At 41.7% G+C, this 19,723-nt stretch overlaps 1 long non-coding RNA gene across 1 annotated transcript in view; it reads left to right on the forward strand.

The window, feature by feature from the left end:
* Positions 1 to 13,349, forward strand: part of LOC142055926 (uncharacterized) — a 44,305-nt gene extending 30,956 nt beyond the window's left edge. Inside the window, exon 3 of the long non-coding RNA XR_012660134.1 lies at positions 13,236 to 13,349. This is a non-coding gene — a long non-coding RNA (uncharacterized LOC142055926). The remainder of the gene's footprint in view (positions 1 to 13,235) is intronic.
* The last annotated feature ends 6,374 nt before the right edge of the window (positions 13,350 to 19,723 follow it).

The raw sequence follows: 19,723 nt of genomic DNA on the forward strand, positions 1-19,723 counted from the left end.
CTGCAGAGTCACAGTAGTGTCCGTGAGGAGCGCATCACTGTGGGGATGGTGGCAGAGTTGTTCTTCAGCTAGTGACCATCTTTTCTGTTGAAGAGACTCAGCTTAGGAATGCATTTGAGAAAGGAGGAAATTCTTAACTACTGGCTGAATCCTTTGCGCAGGAAAACTAGGTTTGTAGATGAAAGGACTGAGTTTATATTCAGACCCTCTCAATAAGATGTTAAATACACAAGAGGAGCCGTGGCATATGGGCCATATTCCACGTTTTCAGAGCATATTTCAGAATTAATTGTGCCGACAAAATTTTATAAAGAGCAGCTCCAGACTCTCTTCTCTTTGGCAACAGTCAGTTCTGGCTGCTGTCTAGCAGATGAACATGTTTTTCTGGTTTTATTATTTTGGGCTTGGCTCTCGTGCTTACTGTACAGATGACTGGGGGGGGTGGTGGGGGGAGAATTACCTACATTCATTAACCAGACTTAAAATACTTGCAACAGTCAACAGCTTTTGAACATGTTGCCCTGAGTGCCTGGGGAGTCAGGAGGGGGAATAGCAACAGGGCTAGATAAGGAGAGGTGGGAGCGAAGCCTGGAATAGGATCCAGGCTGTGTTGTTGTTTGCAGCCAATATAGATGGCTGTCCGGGATCCAGAGGGCTGAGGTCTAGTCTGTGGAGAATTCCAGCGTGGTTTAGTCTAGACTAAACATTCTTGGATGCACTGAGTCTATCACTCTTGCTGAGACTCCTCTGCCAGGGACTAATAGGAGCTGATGATCACCTACCCACGAGAACTGTGAATTCCATTTGGAAGGTGCTTTTTTTTCTTTTTGGTTTTTTTTAAAAAGCATTTTACAGGTTTTGGCAGGAGGATATTTTTGGCTCTAAAATTAGAAAAATTCTTTTAGCCTAGATCCAGGTATAAATGTTAATATTCTCCAGATTCTTTCATTTTAAAATGATGCCAATTACAAACAAACAAAAATCCACCCCTCTTTCCAATTTGGTTAACCAAATTTCCTTTCTGTTCCTTTCTTTTCAGACTTAAAAAGCTCTTTCCTTCAGGCCTTGTGATACAGAATGCATTCGTTTTTGCTTTGATAGGCTTTCGTTACAGGTTTCTCCCACAAAATTTGCATGTCATGGTATAGCAATATGGGTGGAATTTCCAAAGCACTTACTCTCAGCCTGATGTTTCTCTCGTTTCAGTCAGTGAGCTGGCTCTAGGCACATTTGAAATCTCCTTGTTGCTTAGGCAGTTTGTGTTTGTTCCTTCATTTCTTATAATACACTTTACATGGATGGACCTTGAATGCTTTTACTTCATACTGAGTTTTTAGCATATATTGCCTGACGCTGTGAACAAAAGGAAGGCAACATGTAGTGTAATATAATGAGTATTAGGAATTATTGTAGATTTTCTTTCAAATTTTATGAGGAGAATTGAAGCATCTTCTCACCCCATCTTTAACGTTGTCAGGAAAGGTATAGGAAGAAACCGTGAAGGCACATATTTTAATGGTTGCCAGCCTAACAAAAGGGGTGGGTTTTTTTTTTTTTGGAGATGTCAAAAGGCAATCATTGTTAAAATTAAGGGGGGGGTTTAATTAGTTCTTTTGGGTATGTTTACATAATGCTAAATCAGAAACAATGAGATTTTGTAAAAGCCATGAAGTTTTTAATAATGCAATTTTAATCAATGCGCATTTCCAAATCCTTTTGAAATCAAAACCAGATCCAGAAGTAGCAGCGAGGGAGCTGCAGAGCGGGTGAAATGTGAACAACAGAAGCTTTGCAAAGGAAGACTACTTATTGCATGAAGATCTTCAGGCTCTTGCCTCAAGATACAGTATTTATAAGCATAAGGCAACCTTGCTGTGATTGGGATGAGATGAGAGGTTGCTGTGAGATGAGGTGTTAGTGTAACAATCGTATTAAAGTTAATAGGAAATCACTTGCTTTTAGTAAAGGAACTGGTGGGCACGTGTGATGCGGTATTTGGGACTCAGTAGCCCTTGCATCTGATGAAATCCAGTGTTGCTATTTTAGGCCTGAATAGTTGTCTTTGAGATGACCGGTCGGACTTCTCAATGTACGGATCCCTCTGGTTGCAAAGATCCACCTGAAGCTGGTAGAAGTTTAAGGACTTGGAGTTAAAAGATCTGATAATCACGATCGCATATGTTACTATGAGAGTCATAAAACTATTGTCTTCTCTTTGTGTGGTGAAGTCCGTTTCAATGCTGTTTCTGAAAGTCGTAGCTCAACTGTCTGGCATGGGAAGAAATGCGGACTCCAAGGAAAGTTCTCCTCACTTACTCATGGTTTCATAATTTCTGTGGTAAAGCCTATTTTGTCATCAGTTGGTTAGTTCTGGCTCCCATTTTGTTACAGCTGTCAAACAGCTCTATACTCAACTTGTCTGTCCTTCTGACCGGAGCAGAGGCTCCCTGAGGGGCGCTGCAGCAGGTCTCCTCGCAGGCACAGGCAGTCTCCCCTGGAGGACACGAGGTAGCACTGGCAGGGATTTTGTCGGCAGTCTGATCAGCCTTGCCAGTAAGAACCCTGCTGCGTTGCTTGTTTGCGGTTTTTTGTTCAGATCCATGCTCCTCCGCTATAGGATCTACAGACCAGTCCTCCAGCGCTGCCAGTCAGTTTCAGAGGAGGATGCTCACTGCTTCTGAGGAAATTTCTATATGCTTCGTATTAATTGTGAAGAAGCTTTTAGGAGCAGTTATAGCAAGACTTCAAATGACAGGGAGATAAAACTCCCAACATCCTGTATTCCTCTTGTCACAGTTGGAGCCTCTAGAAGTCTTGAAATCTTACAAGGAGACCTTTCAGATATCTGAAAAAAATTCTCCTATAGAGATTTCTACAGGGGTCTTTGGAGAAGTCTGGCTCTTGCAGAGAGATCTCCTGGAGGGGTAATATTCCTGCTTACTCCTGCCTTGTCTGTGACCTTCTCATTTCTTGGAAAGGCTTCTGAGAAAGTGGCAGCTGACTGACTCTAACAGGATCAGCCATCCTCCAGTTCTGTAACCATCAGCTAGTTGGTTTTTTTGGAAATTATTTGAGGAGAGGTGGATGAGGACTTGCGAGCAGCGTGTGGTGTTCTCTGAGAGGGCTACTAGATTTTTTGTGTAGTCTTCAGCAATGCTGACTATATGATGCTGTTGAACAGGCTGTGGGATCTGGCAGGAATCATTTTTTTCAACAAGCTGAGGGAATTGCTGTCAGTGAGCCCCCAGACAGATGTGACGGTTGGTTGCTCTGTCTCCTGTAAGGTCTTTTAAGGGCTGAGTTTCATGAAACTTAAACCTGTCTGCTCTCTTTGTTCAGTTTCTTTCCTAATTCTCCAACAGTGAACCTGAAGTTGTAACGCTAACAGTATTGGCTGTGCTTAACAACCTGTCTTCTTTTACCCTGCATCTTCATATAGGAATTTAACTCTTTGTTCCTTCTACACATGAGGGAAATTATTGAATGTAAGTACACACAAAAAAGAAGTGAGGTACAGTGAGGATTTTGTGAAAACAAATGCTAAATCCAGTTTCTAGACTGTCATCTGTCAGTCCAGACAGCAGTTCCTCTTGAGTCAACATGTCTCAGTCTTGTGGTCTTTTGACTCGCTTTCTGTGGACAGATTTCAAATGCCTGCACTGAACATGAAAGCCGAGTAAACAGTTGAGATTTGCTTGCAAGACTGTCTCGGCTGTTTCATCTGCCTTCCTCTGCCGCGAGGATTTCTGCTGTCCTTTCTGCATCCGACCAATGTCAGCTCCACAGGTCAGTAGAAAGAAGGATGCTGTTTAGTGTGGTTTGACAGAGGCCTTCACTGTGAGGCTGTGGCAGGTGCTGTTCTGTTGTCAGGCCTTTATTGCTCACTAGGAAAGGGGTTACATGGTGGTCCCACAGATGCTTGCAACTCCCTTTCTCTGGGATTAGGGCAACGCAAAAGTTCTGCGTAGTGTAAAATTTGGCCATTTACTTTAGTGAAGGAGAGCACCTGGCTTTTCACTGAACACCAGATGAAAGTCAAGGTAAAAGGCCGCTGTTGTAATTGAACTTTTGTTTTTTTTAAGAGTCCAGGGTCCATCTTTAAATAGAACATTTGCGCTCACTTGTAAGAGCTTGTGCCAGAGTGTGCCCTCTAATTACATTAGCCCAGGAACTGAGGTGTTAGGAACAGCACCAGATATTACAGGAGCTGCCAAGAGTGATTTCTTCCAAGCATTGATGCATAATCTCAGCCTGTGCTAAAGTCAAGCTGTATTTTAACAGTAATTCTTCCCCACTCCTGCTATGGTGTTATTTCAGTCATGTCCTTTTAACAAGAAAACTAGAAAATGCTGGAGAAATGCCACGTTATAAAATACATAATGCCAGGATGAAGAATATTGGGGTCTTACATTATTGTAAAAATGAGGATATGAGAGACCTAAAACAATAATCCAACGAGAATTTCTTCTCAAATAGTAGAAACAGCAACCTAAATAATATATATTAGCATCACTCGTTTGAAATCAGTGATGAATTTGTTTTGATTTATATCAGCTAAGCGTCTTAAGAGTAGTACCAATTCAGTATTGTAAGGTTTTATGGAGAGAGGGCTGTCAAAAATGCAATCATGTTGAATTTTTTGCTCATCTTAACTCATGTGCATAATTCCAGTTCATCAATTAATCATAATCAAACCATTAATCATAGTTTATAAAATTAAATATAATTTAATATAGTAATAGATAATAATAAACTAATTCCTAATTTAAAGATGACCTTTTCTGGTGAACTATGCTGATGAAAAAACATATTTTCTACCAAGGCAAGCTGTACTTGGGAGATACGCAAAGTTTTTTTTTTTTAAATAAACCTGGGGTTAAAAAAAAAAAAGAAGCAATAAAATGTAGACGAGGCCTTGTCACATGGTTTGAATTTACCTGGCCCATAGCCAGCAACCATAGATTTGATTTGTATAGCAGCAGGTCACTGGAGACGATAGCATTTGTGTTAAAATGCACTTAACTTTGTTGAAAGGCACATACACAGATAGTGTGTGATCGGTTACCAGTTTTAATAGAATTACCCTACAGAAAACTGGCAGGAAAACTGCTGCATGCATCGATGTGTCCTGTTTTGCTATTTCTTCTGACCTTTATTCTCTTGATTTTTTTGATCTACTTGAATGCATTGCCTATTCTTGATTCTTCCAAAATAGAAAAAAAGATGACATTTTACATCATTGTAATAAAACCTGAAATGCACTGCAACAGAAATAGTCTAGTTATTAGGAAAAGGTTTTAAGGAATCAATAAATACAATTATTTCAACTAATTCCATAAAGGAAAAAGACCAACATGCTGGAGACTATTCATTGGCTCATGCTTTTGACTGACTTCATTACATTTTGCGCTGGAGGAATATACAACTAATTTTAATAGAAAACACACGAGGACATACTTTTGTTGGAGAAAATGTTGTAATTGGTTAAAACAGACAAAAACAGATTTCCCAAACCAAACATGAAATTCAGTATATTATATTTACTCATAATAGAGAGATGCTTTAAACTTTAACAGACAGTTTATGAGCAATACTCTTGCTGTGAAGTGGTGGGGGAGGCAGTGGGAGGACAGAAGGAATGAAGTCGAAAGGAGGATTGCCAGGTGTAGGAATGAGGTGGGGAAACTGTAAAGGGCTGCTTTCTTTTCTTCTCTTTTACACAACAACTGCCAAGTAGTTTCTTGACAAGTATTCTGCAGGGCCCGGGTGAGACGTTTCGGGTATATCCTCGCCTCAGTCCGTGGAGTAAGATTTAAGTACAAAGCTGTGCTCAGCAAACTAAAAATATACTGCTATGTCTACGAGATGCTTATGTTGAAGAATTGTGTGAGTTTTAGTACATGGACCAGGCTTTATTTTTTGTGGGTGGAAATATAAGGGATTGAACTAGATGGAATCTGAGAGCCCAGCCTCCCACCGTGGGACTTGAGGATGTCATTGTCACTGGTGGGAAGGAAAGACCGTGTGGCGGGGGAAGGTGGTCGCCCTCTGGGCATGCAGGCTTGCAGTACCTGCACCAGTAGGTATCTTCAGAAACGGACAAGAGAGCAGTCACACGTACATGGCTTCCACGGTTCTGCCCCTCGCACCCCGGGTCAAGCAGGGAGCCCTGGAGCCCTTGGCTGAGCGTCCTGGGGCTGTGACCAAGCTGCAGTTACTGGTTTGGGTCAGCTCTAGCTTTGTGTTTTCTGTTCGCTGCCTTGGATTTTCTTTATTTTCTCTGCTACAGCATTTGTGTGCATTATAATAGTTTTATTTGCACAAGCACTGAATTAACCTTATAATCTACTTGGATGATTTCCAGTTACCCATGTTCCCTTCTACCTTGCTATCCCAGGAATTGATTTCTCTTGTTGGGGCAGTGGCGTGAGAACGTCAACTGTTGTCCCTCGTAAGTCAGAGAGGCTTTACGTATCCAGAAGCCAACATTCCCTTTTTTATTTTTCATAATCTCCCTGAACATATTGCCAGCGTGTACATCATTTCCATCGGCTGACACTTCCCTACTGCATGTTTCCATTTAGATAATGTGAAGGAAAACAAAGCAAGCAGGCACCGCTGAAAGCGCTGCTTTATCTGTGCGAAGTGATCGTGCTCGCTCTGAGCTGTCTAAATGTGAAGGCGTTTCTGCCTGGCTTCAAAGCCGCCCAAATACCACGCATTTGGAACATTGATTGCCGGTTCAGACGGGGTATTAGATTTCACTTAAGAGGATGACTACAGGGACAGAGGTTGGGAGGGGAAGAGTCTAATGGGAGAATTTCATACCAGAGTTTAGAAGCGTAGAAGAGAGGAGAATGACCAAGCCTAGAAAAAGATGGATGGACTGCGAGGGGAAGAAGAGTGTAGGGGCCGTCAGAGGAAGCACGAGGATAATCAGAGGCTGCAAGAAAGGAATGGGAAAGGGAGAAGCATGGATGGGGAAATAGTAACTTGGCAATAGTAAAAATTCTAGAAATGGTGCTTATATATGATCCCTTGTATTATGGTAATTCTCCCTTTGTTATTGTCACGGGCTTCTCCCACGTTAAACCATCCCTCTTTTCTGTGTCTTTTTTTTTATTTTTAATTTGAAAGCCAGTATGGTGAAGAGTCTTCCAAATCTAACAAACTAATCTCTTTCCTCAGAATAAGTCAGAGAGAGTACTCGCTTTTTAAAAAAAGTGCTTAGCACGTTAGTAATTTATTAGTGTTCCTTATTTTGCCCATGTCTTGAGTGTTAGAAATCCATCAGGGTTTTGACCTGGCTTTCCATAGAAGCAGGATTAAACCTGCTAAAAGAAAGCAGTGGTATAAAAAAGAGTAACAGGCAGGCACTAGCCTCTTGGGAAAAGGAGTTCCAGTAAGGAGCGCTGAATTTCAGAATATCATAAAGCCTTCCTTTAAATTGGAAAGTTCTAAGTTTAAACTGCTGAAACTGATGAACATCTTGGCCCCGTCTCAGCTGATCAGCTCCCCGGGGGCTCTTTTTTATCCTTCCTGCCCATGATTTTATTACATCGTATGATTCTGGAGGGAAACCTGAGAAAACTACCTTTTTAGGTACATTTATAGATAGGTAGCGTAATATTTTTCCGGAAACCAATTGATGATAATGAACAGGTAGCAGCAGCAGCAGCAGCACACTTCATTGTACCGAGCAATAACTCATTTCAGGAGCAGTCAAAATTTACGGCTGATGATAGGATTATTATGGTGGAAAAATGTAGGTGTCAGTGCTGTTATGCCTATCAGATGGGGAGTGAAATTCTTGGTACTAACAGCAATCAGGACAGAGTCATTAATGTATTAACAGAGAAATAATATTTTCCTGTCTCCCCGCCCAGCTCTGTCCCTGGCTGTGTTTTGATGCTCAGACCACCCAGGCTCAGAGATGATTACTGCAGCTGAAGTCTCAATTCAGTCCCAAAGCATGGCCAACAGCAGTAAGAGTGACAGAACGAGTTACAAAATCAAAAAAACAATGAAACCTGAAGAGGCCACTAGTGTTTTGTATTGCTGGGATGCAGCCAGGAGGACGGGATTCAAATACTGAGGGAGAGTGGGTGAAGGAGAGTATAAACCCAGAGTTCACCTACCTCGTCTGGAAAGGCTAAATACTAGATGGGATGCAAATAGATAGAGTGATCAATGCTTACGCTTTTCTTCCATCCGTTCACAGGCGATGAGAACAAAGACATACCTGATAAATAAAAGGGCAATGGGCTTTGAACAGATGCTGACTTAAACATCTGTGGGATGTTTAGGAGCTGACTTAAGCATCATATAATAAAAGGAAACACTGAGGTTAGGTTTTCTAGTGGGCTACATATTTTGATGATTACTAACCATGTCTGTAACACTGTGATGCGGAGGACAGCCCAATCTCAGCGCTGGGGAATGCCTAAGTGACTTCTGCGGTGCGTGGGTTGAAGAGTGGTTGCCGCCTTTGTCTGGAGCATGTAGTGCTCAGTTTTACCACCAGCCAATGTTAGTAGGGGACTAGGAAAATAAGTTATGTGATTCAGCTTGGCAAATTCTGAGTTTCTATTAATCAAGGGTAAAAATTGTTTAATATAAGTGATTTTGTGTTATTAGTGGGATGGCAGTAATGTCTGGGATACGAGATGTTTGCATACAGCTGCTGTGGGAGAGGCATAGAGATATGTTACCTTGGGACGGAAAGCCCTGTGCATGATATGTTGCAGGGTATTTATGGCATGTGTGGGACAGCTAGAGTGTGTTAATCTTCACCCCTTTTCCATCCTCTGGCTTCAGCCCGTTCTTGCAAAGGGAGACTGCTATTGGCATCGTCCTGGGCTCTGTGCAGGAGTCGTCGTCTCGCGTCCCTCCCCAACAGAAAACAACCAGTTTTCTCGTTTGTGCCTTCTTACGGGAAGAACAGATCCTGTGGGACTGTCACTGGTTCCTTTTGTTCTGACGTGACGGGAGTTGAGACTTCTCTTTTAAAAGAATAACCAAAGAGAAGAAATCATTGCTGGCCACAGAAACGAGAGAAAATCGATGACTCTATCTTGTGTAAAGTGAAGAGGCAGGAGCAGCAAAGCTGTGTCAGCAGCTCTACCCAATGTTAGTCTATAGCGCAGTGCTGTATTGATTGTGCTGTCTTTGTCCTGTGGCTGGGGCTGGCTTCCTTTGCTGTATGGAAGCGTGAATACTACTTTACCAATGCATGGGTACTAAGATTGACCTCAGTGGGGGCGGAGGAGGCGAGTGGATTTGAAAAAAAAAAAAATCCAGAACTTATTGCAGTTTACTGGATTGAGGCCATCAGGTTCAACTACCAGTGTGTGTCAGGAAACAGGAGTGCCTTGGTGGGGAAAAAGGGGATGGGAGTTGCTCAAAATGTTGTCCTCTTGAATTTTTAAAAACAGTATCTAATCTAGTTTTGTAGAGGTAAGGCAAGGATTTCTGAAACAATCACCCCAGTGGGGGTGGGACCCCAAAACCTAGTGTACAGTGGGAGCAGTCTGGGATCCATTCTTTGATGGTGTACAATCAAAACTGATAGAAATATCTGCTCGTATCTGAGTCACCTAGTACATTAGCGTATAGCTCTGAGTGTTTGCACGCGCTTGCAGGTGAGCTTGGAGAAGAATTAGTTGCTTTCAGTTAGTTAGAGCGAATTATCAAAAACACGAGCACTGATATCCTTTACAGAAATAGCAACACCATTGCCAACCTCCTTTTGCTGCTGTATCACAGCCTCAAATTGTCTTGTGATTTCACGCAGCCTTGCATGTACAACCCTTTTATTGCTGAAAAGTCAGGGCTGCTTAGTGAGTGGAGATTGTGACAGTACTGTGAATTTTTTTGAGTGACATCCAATTTGAATGACGTGAATTTTTCATTAAATGTTCCCTTCACTCTGGATTAGCTAAACACAACATAATATATCCCTAAGAGCAGGCAAGCCTTTTCCAGTTCGATGAGAACGAAGAAAGTCCACTATTGCCATTTACGGTCCAATCTTTCAGTAGTCTAATATTGCCCTAAGCAGACCCTGAGAAAAGTATCCCGTATTTCAGAGTCTTCAGCTCTCGTGGTACAGGAGCACCCAAGTTGCTTCTGCCTTCTCTATTTTCTTTTGGTTTGTAGTTGCTGAGACAATGTCTCTGTGTTAGTGGAATCTGAATGAAGTCAGATGGTGAAGCCTTAAGAAAATCCTGCCCAAGAATCACAGAGTGTGCTGCAGGGGCTGCTCAGACATTTTGAATATAGTCACTTCTAATATTTTCAGTAGGAGTACTTTGAGAAATACCAGCTGTCTCTGACTTAATTTTTATTTTTCTATTGATTTTTTTCTTTTTATATTCGTGTTTAGATTTTTACCTTCTAAGTAAGTATCTCTGCCTTTTTCATATGTCCCTCTCAGTTTTGAGATTTCTGTTCCCCTTGCTGTTCTCTCCTCTTATACTCCCTTCCTAGGGAAGGACGAAAATTCAGGTGTTAATACTGGAATGGTTTTTAGTACGACAGTTTCAGCTCTTAAACTCACAGCTTTCCCTTGCTTTCCTCAAGCTGATGAAACCTTCTGTGTTGATCACAGGGGAAGCAATTGTTTAACATGACAACAGTGGAACTGAGTCTTAAATTTTTTCATTAATCTAGTCATAGCTGAACTGGGCAAGGTGCTGAGCAACTGTTCTGAGTTAGACTAGAAATCTCCGGAGGTTCCTTCCAGCCTCAGTTATGCTGTGATTTTGTGGTGATCTACTTTTGCACCCAGCAGACAGTGAGAAGGTGGAATATGTGAAGCTTTTCAACCTGCTAAGATACTTCTCTTCTCTAAAAACCGATATTAAAAACCAGACTTCTCTGCCATGGACCTCCACAGAAGTCAGTATTTGATGCGACCTTTTTCTTCCAAATACATCCCTCCTCAGCCAAGCCTTTTGAGATTTATTGTCAGTCAAATGTTTGGTCAAATTCTTCCCTGAATGCTTTTGGTCAGCATGTGTTCTTCATATATCCAGAGTAAAATCCACAGTTGTATCACTTCAGCACAGCTCCCCATCGTTCTAGTAGAAACATCCATCTGAAACAGATGACACTTAGACAGGATGTAAAAGAAATCTTCCTTAGGACAATACTTATCCTTCTTCATTTGAAGTTGTTATCTTTTTCAGTATGATAGTACAGGCTTTTCAGCTGCTTGTTTTAATAAATGCTGGTTTGTGGTTTTTTTTCTGAAGATTAGCAAGATTTCTGTATGGTGTTTTTATTTAAAATATTTTAAGATGTAAGACACAGATCCAACTTCAAGCCTCATTACAAGAACTTAGCCAAAAATGGAAAGCCTTCAGAGGCCTATTATAGTGAATTACAGTAATTAGAAGCATGAATTCTGTCTAACAGCTCAAACTGCTTCAGTTGATCTGGAATTTTTCCCAAAACCTGCAGAAATTTAAGGACCGCCGCCTGTCCAGATAAAACACACTGTCTTGGCTCAGCAGTCAATACGGTTAATAAGTACTCTGGGTTCAGGTTCAGGCGTGCAGCACCTCTGTCAACAGCAGAAGCGGCAGTATCAGGTTGGTCCAGCTCTGCTTAGGTTTCTGTGGATAAGTTGTTCATAAGCGCAGATGTATCATCGTTGTGACAATGCCGATGTCTTTCACGGCTGGAACTGCTGTTACAGAAGTGTCCTATGGAGCCACCCGCTATCGAGACCCCTCTGTTGTCAGTTCTCTATGCATGCAGAACAAGGATTCCCTGCCTGGCTTCCACGTGTCTTCTAACGCGGACAGAGAGCAGCGAAGGGACAGCAGAGGTGTCTGCGCTAGCTGTATATTCAGAATAACATTTAAACAGAATGCTTAGCGAACAGCAGAACCTTCTTTTTGGCTTTGCCGAGCACACGTATGATGTTTTAGTTGTGTATGTCTGAAGCGGTGGCTTGAATTCTCATTATCATTGCTTACAGAAAAGACCTGCTGAACTTTCCAAGGATGAAACAGAGTTCACAGGGTCCATTCCTATAAAGACAATTTTTTTTGTGGTGTGTTCTTTCGGGTGACTCCCTTTTAAGGACAAATAAGCTAGGGAATTCTCAAGGAGAAGGTAACATTGCTTTTAGAAAGAAGTTATTTAAGTATTTGAAGGCATACAGAGAAGCCCAATTAAATGTGTTAAATGCTTGTCTTGTCATGATTGTGTGTTACTCTTTGCAGTAATCCCAGTCTGCTTTCTGCAGGAGAAGCCATTCTGTTGAGAGTAAGGCGACAGTTTGTAAAGCTACAAACAAATGGCTAGTTAGATTAGCATTGGTAGAAAATGTTTCTGTTAAATCTGGTTCCTTCAAGAGGATAAAGAGCAGAATTTCACTTTGTGCTTGCGTGGTAAGAGACAAATTTCATCTTTGTGCTTGGCCGGAATCAAACTCAGCTTTGTCTCACGGGCCCAAGTAGCGGCATGTGGTTTTCCGACACGTTCAGTTAGATTTTCTAAAGAACTTGTGGCTATGCTTTCAAGGACTCGGCAACTACTGTCGGGGCCAGACGGTACTTGTGCATGAAGCAGCTTCCACTGGGACGGTTCAGCCTGGCTTGTCTGACCTCCCCCGGAGGCACGGCCCTTGCTGTGTTGCTAACTTCCTCTGAACCTCCAGCTGTAAGATGCAATTACCAAAGATGTGAAACGTTTCATATTCCTTCAGTAAATCAGCCTCCACGGATGTATGCTCTCAGAAACCTTTGTCCTCGTTACTCCTTCTGAAAAAACCCTTTTCTTCCTGTAATAACTTCATACAGGTGAGCAGTGGGAATTTAAAATCGTATCTTAGTCTCTGCTGTGAACCATTCAGGATAATGAAAAGCACAGAACTGAAGGTCCAAAGCAATCTGTATTGTTATTTTGAATGTAGTCTCTCCACTGTTCCTGGCACAAGGTTTTAGGTAAATGTTTCCAAAGAAAACGGTCGCTTTGTGTAAACTATCTATATATTGTCTGCTTTAATTATAAAAGCATCAAGTGGCATTTCCTTCCCCATAAAATTTCCTAGCCTTTTATTGCCAGATGTGGCAATAAGTCATAGTGCTGTAAATCAAACCAGTCCCTTTCTTGGTAATACTAAAAGCTACGATTCTCAAATGCCCTTTGCTATTGCATCCCCTCAAAATTAGAAGGTATTGCTACAAGATGATCTGTAAAATTATTTTCTGGTTCTTTCTCAGTTTCTCAGAGGCTGATAAGAAATTGGAAATGGTGGTGTGTTACTGGTATTGCGCAGTGCTCATTTGGAGTCGGAACGGCCTGGAACGGTGCCCTGGAACCGATTTCTGATGTACCGGAACCGTGTCCCTGGCCGTATGTATTAAGTCTTCTGGCACCGCCTTCCTTGCAAAATTAGCTAGGTTTTTGCATCTCTGTTTCATGATGTTTTACATACTGCGTACGTTGATGACATCCATCTGTTGATTTACTGTGATTCTGAGACCAATAAAGAGCTGAATATAAAAGCTGGAAAGGTAACTAATCCTTTTGAAACCAGGCACCCACTTGCAAATTCAAGTGACTTTCCATGTAGGATTATTGGACAGAGCAATTTTTCAATTCAAAATTTAACATGGAAGTTGTATTTCTTACTTAAGAAAGTAAGGAAGCTATTTTTTACTTCTTGTAAGTTTGATTTTCTCGTTCTGTGCAGAATAACATTGTTTCTTGCTGCTTCTTTGTGTTTTCTTTTGGTAGTAATTCGCAAATTCCTGGGTAGCAATTCGCAAAGCGCTCATTTTAAAACAAAACTTACTTTCACCTCTGAGTTGCTGGAGTCTTCAAGAGACGTCTAGCTCTTCGTAAGGTATAAGCCAAAGCAGATTTTCTCTTTAATTCCGCGCATTCACATCTGTGTACGCCAGCTGAGGATATTTTGATTCTCGGTCCTTCCTGAAGAAAACAAAATCTGTAGAGTCGGAAGTATTCAATTCAGGATACCCCAACGGTTTGTTTCCTAGAAAGAGCTGATGTTTAAATGACCTCCAGGAGAGGCTGAAAGATTTAGCTTGTACTCTGTTAGCACACAAGTACACGAAAACCAAAGGGTTGTTCCTGTTCATCTTGCACATCAGCCTGAAATGTTGTCTTTTGACCAACAGGAAAACAACACCAAAATTGTTAAACATCCAAATAATCAGTTTCTTGCAGTGGGAAACTGTAGCAAGTATTAGGCCCTTATCAGCTGGTGCTCTCTTGTCAAAGCCGGTTGCGCAATGTTTGCTGATCAGGAGGCAGTATTTAAATGTTTCCCTTTCCATCTTAGATCCATTGGTGTCAGCAGGCCAGCAGGAAAGGAAAAGGGAAGACTCTTGGTACAGAGTTCAGAGAGGTATTTTGAGTACCAGCTTGAAGTCAGTGTGTCTCCTGACTTAGAACAAAGTCCATGTTTAATATCAGTGGATATTTATAAGCATAAAATCAAACAATGGAGTACTTAAATCCATTGCAAAGTGGACCCAACCAAGCTGCCAAGGCAGCTGGGGTACTCAGGGTGTATCTTTTTTTGGTGGAACTGGAAGAGTTCTTGCTCCAGTATGGACTGATGAATTCCTTTTTCTGTGGAAGGTGTAATCTGTATCATTGTATCCCACTATGGTTTGTATCTTTCTGATACTCTGCATGTTTTATTATTCTACTCTGCCAATGTTATGGTTTTGGGTTTCACTTTGACTAGACGTAGTAATAAAAATGCAACTATGTAAAGCTTTTTGTGCATTAGCCAGGCGTTATTTTGTCTTAATCTGGGATCAGGTAGAAGGCCCTTTTTGAAGGACACTATTGGTTTTGTTTGTTTTCTTGTACAATTTTTACTAATAATAATATTTCTGCTCAGTAGGGATGTTATAGTAAATATTTAGGGTTTTTTCCCCTCTGGGACTAACATTTGCATACATTTGTTTATATCTCTAGTTGCATAGTGGCAGGCTTGAACGGATTTTCAAATAATTGGGTGCACTGTTTTTAAAGGATATCGTACATCCATCGTGACCGAAAGAGTGCTTCGTGGAACTGTGAAATGGCTCTTAGAGCTCATTTGCATGAGCAGACACCTGGTTTCAGGGCCGAATTGTGACGCTGCAATATCAGTAGTAAAGCGGGAAAAAGACGGACTGTAAGAGCAGGGAACTGCTGCAGATGTTCGGAACTGTTGGTCAGATACGTGTCAGGAATTGCTTCAGTGATTATCATGTAGGTGGTTTAAAAACTGCCTTGGGAAAAGGGGTGCAGCTACAGGTGACCGCTGCAGCTTTGTCTAACCCTACCTTCTATCTGTTCTAGGGTAATTGAGATGGTTGCACGTGTGTTTATGCTGAACAGAAACCCACCTTTTTCATTGCCTTTTGCTCACACTGGGTTCTGCCTCTGTCCGAGAAGACTTTGTTCCATGAATGAACCAGTCAGAGCCTGGAACTTGAAACTCAAACAGAATAAAAAGGTGGGCACGATCTCTTCATACCGGTGGAATAACTGCCCTGAATTTAGTGGGGTTAAAGTGATGTGAAATTGTGTTAATGAGATCAGAATGCAGTTTTAAACATTTCAAGTTGAGTGGATTTTAAGTGGCTGCCTTTAAGTCATTCGGCAAGGGCCTTTTTACTACACAGTTGCTTTGCACAATTTTGACGCTTTAAGGCTAGCTAGAAAAACGTGGTTTTTCCATTTTCTGCAAATAGTGTTTTATACAGAACCTATGTATTTGTTAAACCATAATGAGTTAATGGGGGAATTTCTTCAGTTAAATTTTGTACGGGAAATGCTGTCCTGAAAAATGGTGTCCCTTGAAGGGATTCAATCAAGTAATGTACAGAAATATGGGAAGGAACAAAGGTGCAGATAAATGTAGTAATGTCTTTAGATTACTATGGCTCAATGTCGGATGCTGCCAAGTAGGTTAAGTACCATAGTCTTGCAATGAAAAAGCTGCTTGAAGCTGATAATTGTCATGCCTTTGAGAAAGCAAAGTCCATTCATTATAGAATAAATGGTTTATGAGCTGAGTCTCTCTATCTCATGCAACACTATTTTAGATTAAATCTCTTTCCAATTTGTATTGTTCAAATAATTATGTTTAGCTGGGGTCAGAGTTTGGATAATGCATTCCCAGCCCTTGGGTTTATTAACTGGCTCCGGGACCAGACCACAATGTCAAACAGCCCAAAGAGGTTTCATATTTACTCTGTTTTGGCTATTTTCAGTGGTGCTGCTCCTTCCTGCTGCAGTCTAATCAATGTAGTCATTTGATAAGTGTTTCTCTATTATGCGACTTGCCTTATTTGCTGAAGCTTTGCTTTCCAAACAGAAACGTCCATTTAAAATGCAGTGTCTTCATTTAAGGCTACATTCTTCAGAATGAACCACTTCCTGGTTCCAAGTAGTAAACCACAGTTAAAACAGTAACAGAAAGATGGTGTACACAGCAAGGATCAAATCTGAGAGTAACATCTGGATTTGTTAGTATGAGCAGTCAAAGTATGCTCAAGTGTTGCTTTTAGAGCAGGATTTTCTCAGTGTTTGGCATTTTGGTCACCATGTGTACGTGCTTCATCCCATTAACTGTGACGGGACGTCCAGGCAGAGCAGGGTAAGATGGCAACAGAGCTGAAGTCTGTTGAGGGATTAAAAAGGATTAACTTTGCAAATGCAGTTATCTCCATATCATAGCCAGCATCCTGATGAAGCCCAAGGCCGTTGCCTTACTGTGAAGTCAGGCGTGCTCTGTGAAATGCCGGATAGTTTCGGTTTTGTCGATGTGAGCCCACGTTTCACCTGAAGACCGCTTCCTCGAACAGGGTATCTTTCAATGTCCTCTGAAATATGTGGAAGTTTTAAAAGAACTTCCTCAACTCATTTCAGTCGGGAGGAGAGGCTGTTTTCCTCTCCAGAGCTTTACAGCCATGAGCCGCAACGTCACCGTTCCTCTGCTCAGTGCTGGCAGTCTGGAGCTCTGCTTTCAGAAGGAACAAGGATGCGTCAGCAGTTCCTTCACTGCCAGTTTCTGTGGGCGCTGAGTCACTTAAGCAAGTGGTGTGACCTCTTAAGGGTCACCTCCCTTTAGTCGGTGTGATGCTGCAAAAGTTTGAAGTGTCAGGCAGTGCTGCTTTTACTGACCATACCCTCAGCTCTTCCTGGCGCCTGCGTTGTCAGTCCATTGTCAGTAGTCGCAGAGAATGAGCTGCCCACATGTTTCTGGAAATGTAACTTGAACTGGATGCAATTTGCTTTTATTCAGCCAATAGAAAGAAAGAAAGAAACAAACAAAAAATGCAAACCAAAACCAAAAAACCCATCAAATGGTCATTTTCCCTACTGATGAGACACCTTTCTGGAGGCAGACGAATCAGAAAACAGGACAGATGTGGAGTGTGATTTGGGCTGTTCTGCAAAATGCCTGGTGCTGGATGACATACTTAAATTCTGTGCACCTCTAATTCCATTTTCTTTCTTTTCCTGAATTTTACTTGCAAATTTTGCAGGGTTGTCTCTTGTCATGTGTGTACATACAGTACCTTGCGCAATAGAGGCATAGCCTTGGCTAGCAGCTCTAGCCACAGTGCTGATGAGGCTGAAAAATCATGGATTACTTGCCTCAGATGTGGTTTAATGTCAGCTCATGTATCTTTGAGATGTTAAAGTAGATTGCTGAACATGAGTTAATTTCCTCTCTTCTGCTAAATGAGTTGGAGCTTTTGAGAATCACGCAGACTGTCTTATTTATGAGAAGATGATAAGATAGGCATTGTTTGAGAGTTCTTGTTTAAATCTGCTTCATAATAGCATTCCCCCTGCCGCCATGAAGATGCTACCATCAGTTGCAATAGTCATGTAAAACAGCTCTGTAGTACTGAATAAGGCCTTTATGTCTGGAAACATGCATGTTTCCTCTTCCTAGAAAAACAGAATTCACAGCTTACGCTGCTAAGTGGCATTTTTTACAGATGTTTTCGCTGTTGAACAACTTGTGTCTTTTCTCTGTAGCTTGAGGAAAGGACGTAAAATGAGACAAAAGCATCGCATAAGTCAAGACACGCAGAAGTGCTGCCACGCAGAGATCCCACAGTGATAGGGCTTCTCTGGTGGGGAACTGCGAAGAAATGGCTCTGCCGGTGTAATGCTGGAACGGGCTGCAGCAGGAAAGTCACACACAGAAAGGAGTAAGTCATCGGGTAAGCGTCTCAACCTCTCATTAATTCACCCAGACACTCTGTGGTTTTCTCGTCTGTGGTGCAGGGGAGCACGTCAGCAGGTTGTCACTGGAACACTTGGGCTGCTGAGCAAAGTAGGGAAGAAGGTGAGAGTGAGGAACAGAGAGAGGGTGAGTTACTGATTTGGGACTGGAGCCATAAAAAGGGAGCCAGGCATCTGACTTCACATTTTTTTGCCATGTTCACAGAAATTAATAACCTGAGCTACAAAATTTTTAACACATTTGGCATTTTTTTGTGCAGAATTATAATGAGATATTTCTTTGTCCTCTCTTGGCTTCTTTCAGTTCTAAACAACTATCCCCATCTTGATCAAATTCATTCCTGCCCCCACTGCTGCTGCATTTGGCACTGCCCGCTTGTTACAGCCTATCAATGGCTGTGTACGCTCTGATAATCGAGCGCCTTTACGGCCACGATTCGCAGAAGCAGCTGCATCACCTCCCCATTTGAAATGAGGTACTTGCAATAATCTTCAGTTTGGTGAGAATAAAGTGTACTTAATTCCAATAAAGTTAGGCTCTGATTTTTTAAGCTTTCCTAAGTCAGTGCTGTCCCCATAAGTTTGTATGCATCCCTTCAAAAGCCTGATGCAAGCCAGGAAACCCTAGCCTTGTGTCAGATCTTCCTGAAGGATGCCTGCCTTGAGTCAGCGTAAGGGTCGTGCTGTGGCAGCAGTGTAAACTGGCAACATCAACATTCAAGAAGGCCCTACCAAGACTCCCTTGTTCGACTGCCACAGCCATTAGCTACTTGTCAAAATACAGTGTGTTCAACTCAGGATTTTCATAAGTCACAGTCTTGGCACCAAATATGTTGTGGAAAAATCTCATTTCATAGATTGGAGTGCACCCAACTGTGTGATTATACCTAGAGTATCCGACACATCCTGCTTCAAAGTGCAGAGCATATTATAGTGCATATAGGTGAAGAACCAGCAGGCCAGCTTTGCTCTTAAGTGATGAAAACTCATTTCCTGGAAAGGTAGCTGTAAATTTTCTCAGAACTTTAGGCAGTGGAATATTAAAACGTATCACTTCTGGACATGCAGGTTCATATTTGCATTTTTGTTTCAACTCCTTCGTATAGAATCACTTAGGTTGGACAAGATTGTAATCCTAAAATAGGATTTAATTCGAAATAAGAATTTTAACCAGTATTGAAACTGAAAAAAAAGCCGACTTCTTTTTAAAAATGATTTGATCAGTTTGGAGCCGCAGTTGAATTAGGAAAGCCCTAGGACAGGATTTAAAATCAGTAAGACTTCATTGGGTGTTTTTTCCATATTCTTAGAAAAAATGCAGGATGGTTAATAGTACTCATCTTGCTTTCTCTCATCTAGAGAGCTGATGGAGGAGTGCCCTTTTCCTTTCAGTGCAGGCAGATCAGTCCTGAAACACCTAGGCAGGAGCAGAGCAAGGACTGTCAGCGTTTCCCCAGATCCAGTCCCCTCCTGCGTTCCT

This window comes from Phalacrocorax aristotelis, chromosome 4, assembly GCF_949628215.1.
Source record: "Phalacrocorax aristotelis chromosome 4, bGulAri2.1, whole genome shotgun sequence".
In the NCBI taxonomy this organism is placed as follows: domain Eukaryota; kingdom Metazoa; phylum Chordata; class Aves; order Suliformes; family Phalacrocoracidae; genus Phalacrocorax; species Phalacrocorax aristotelis.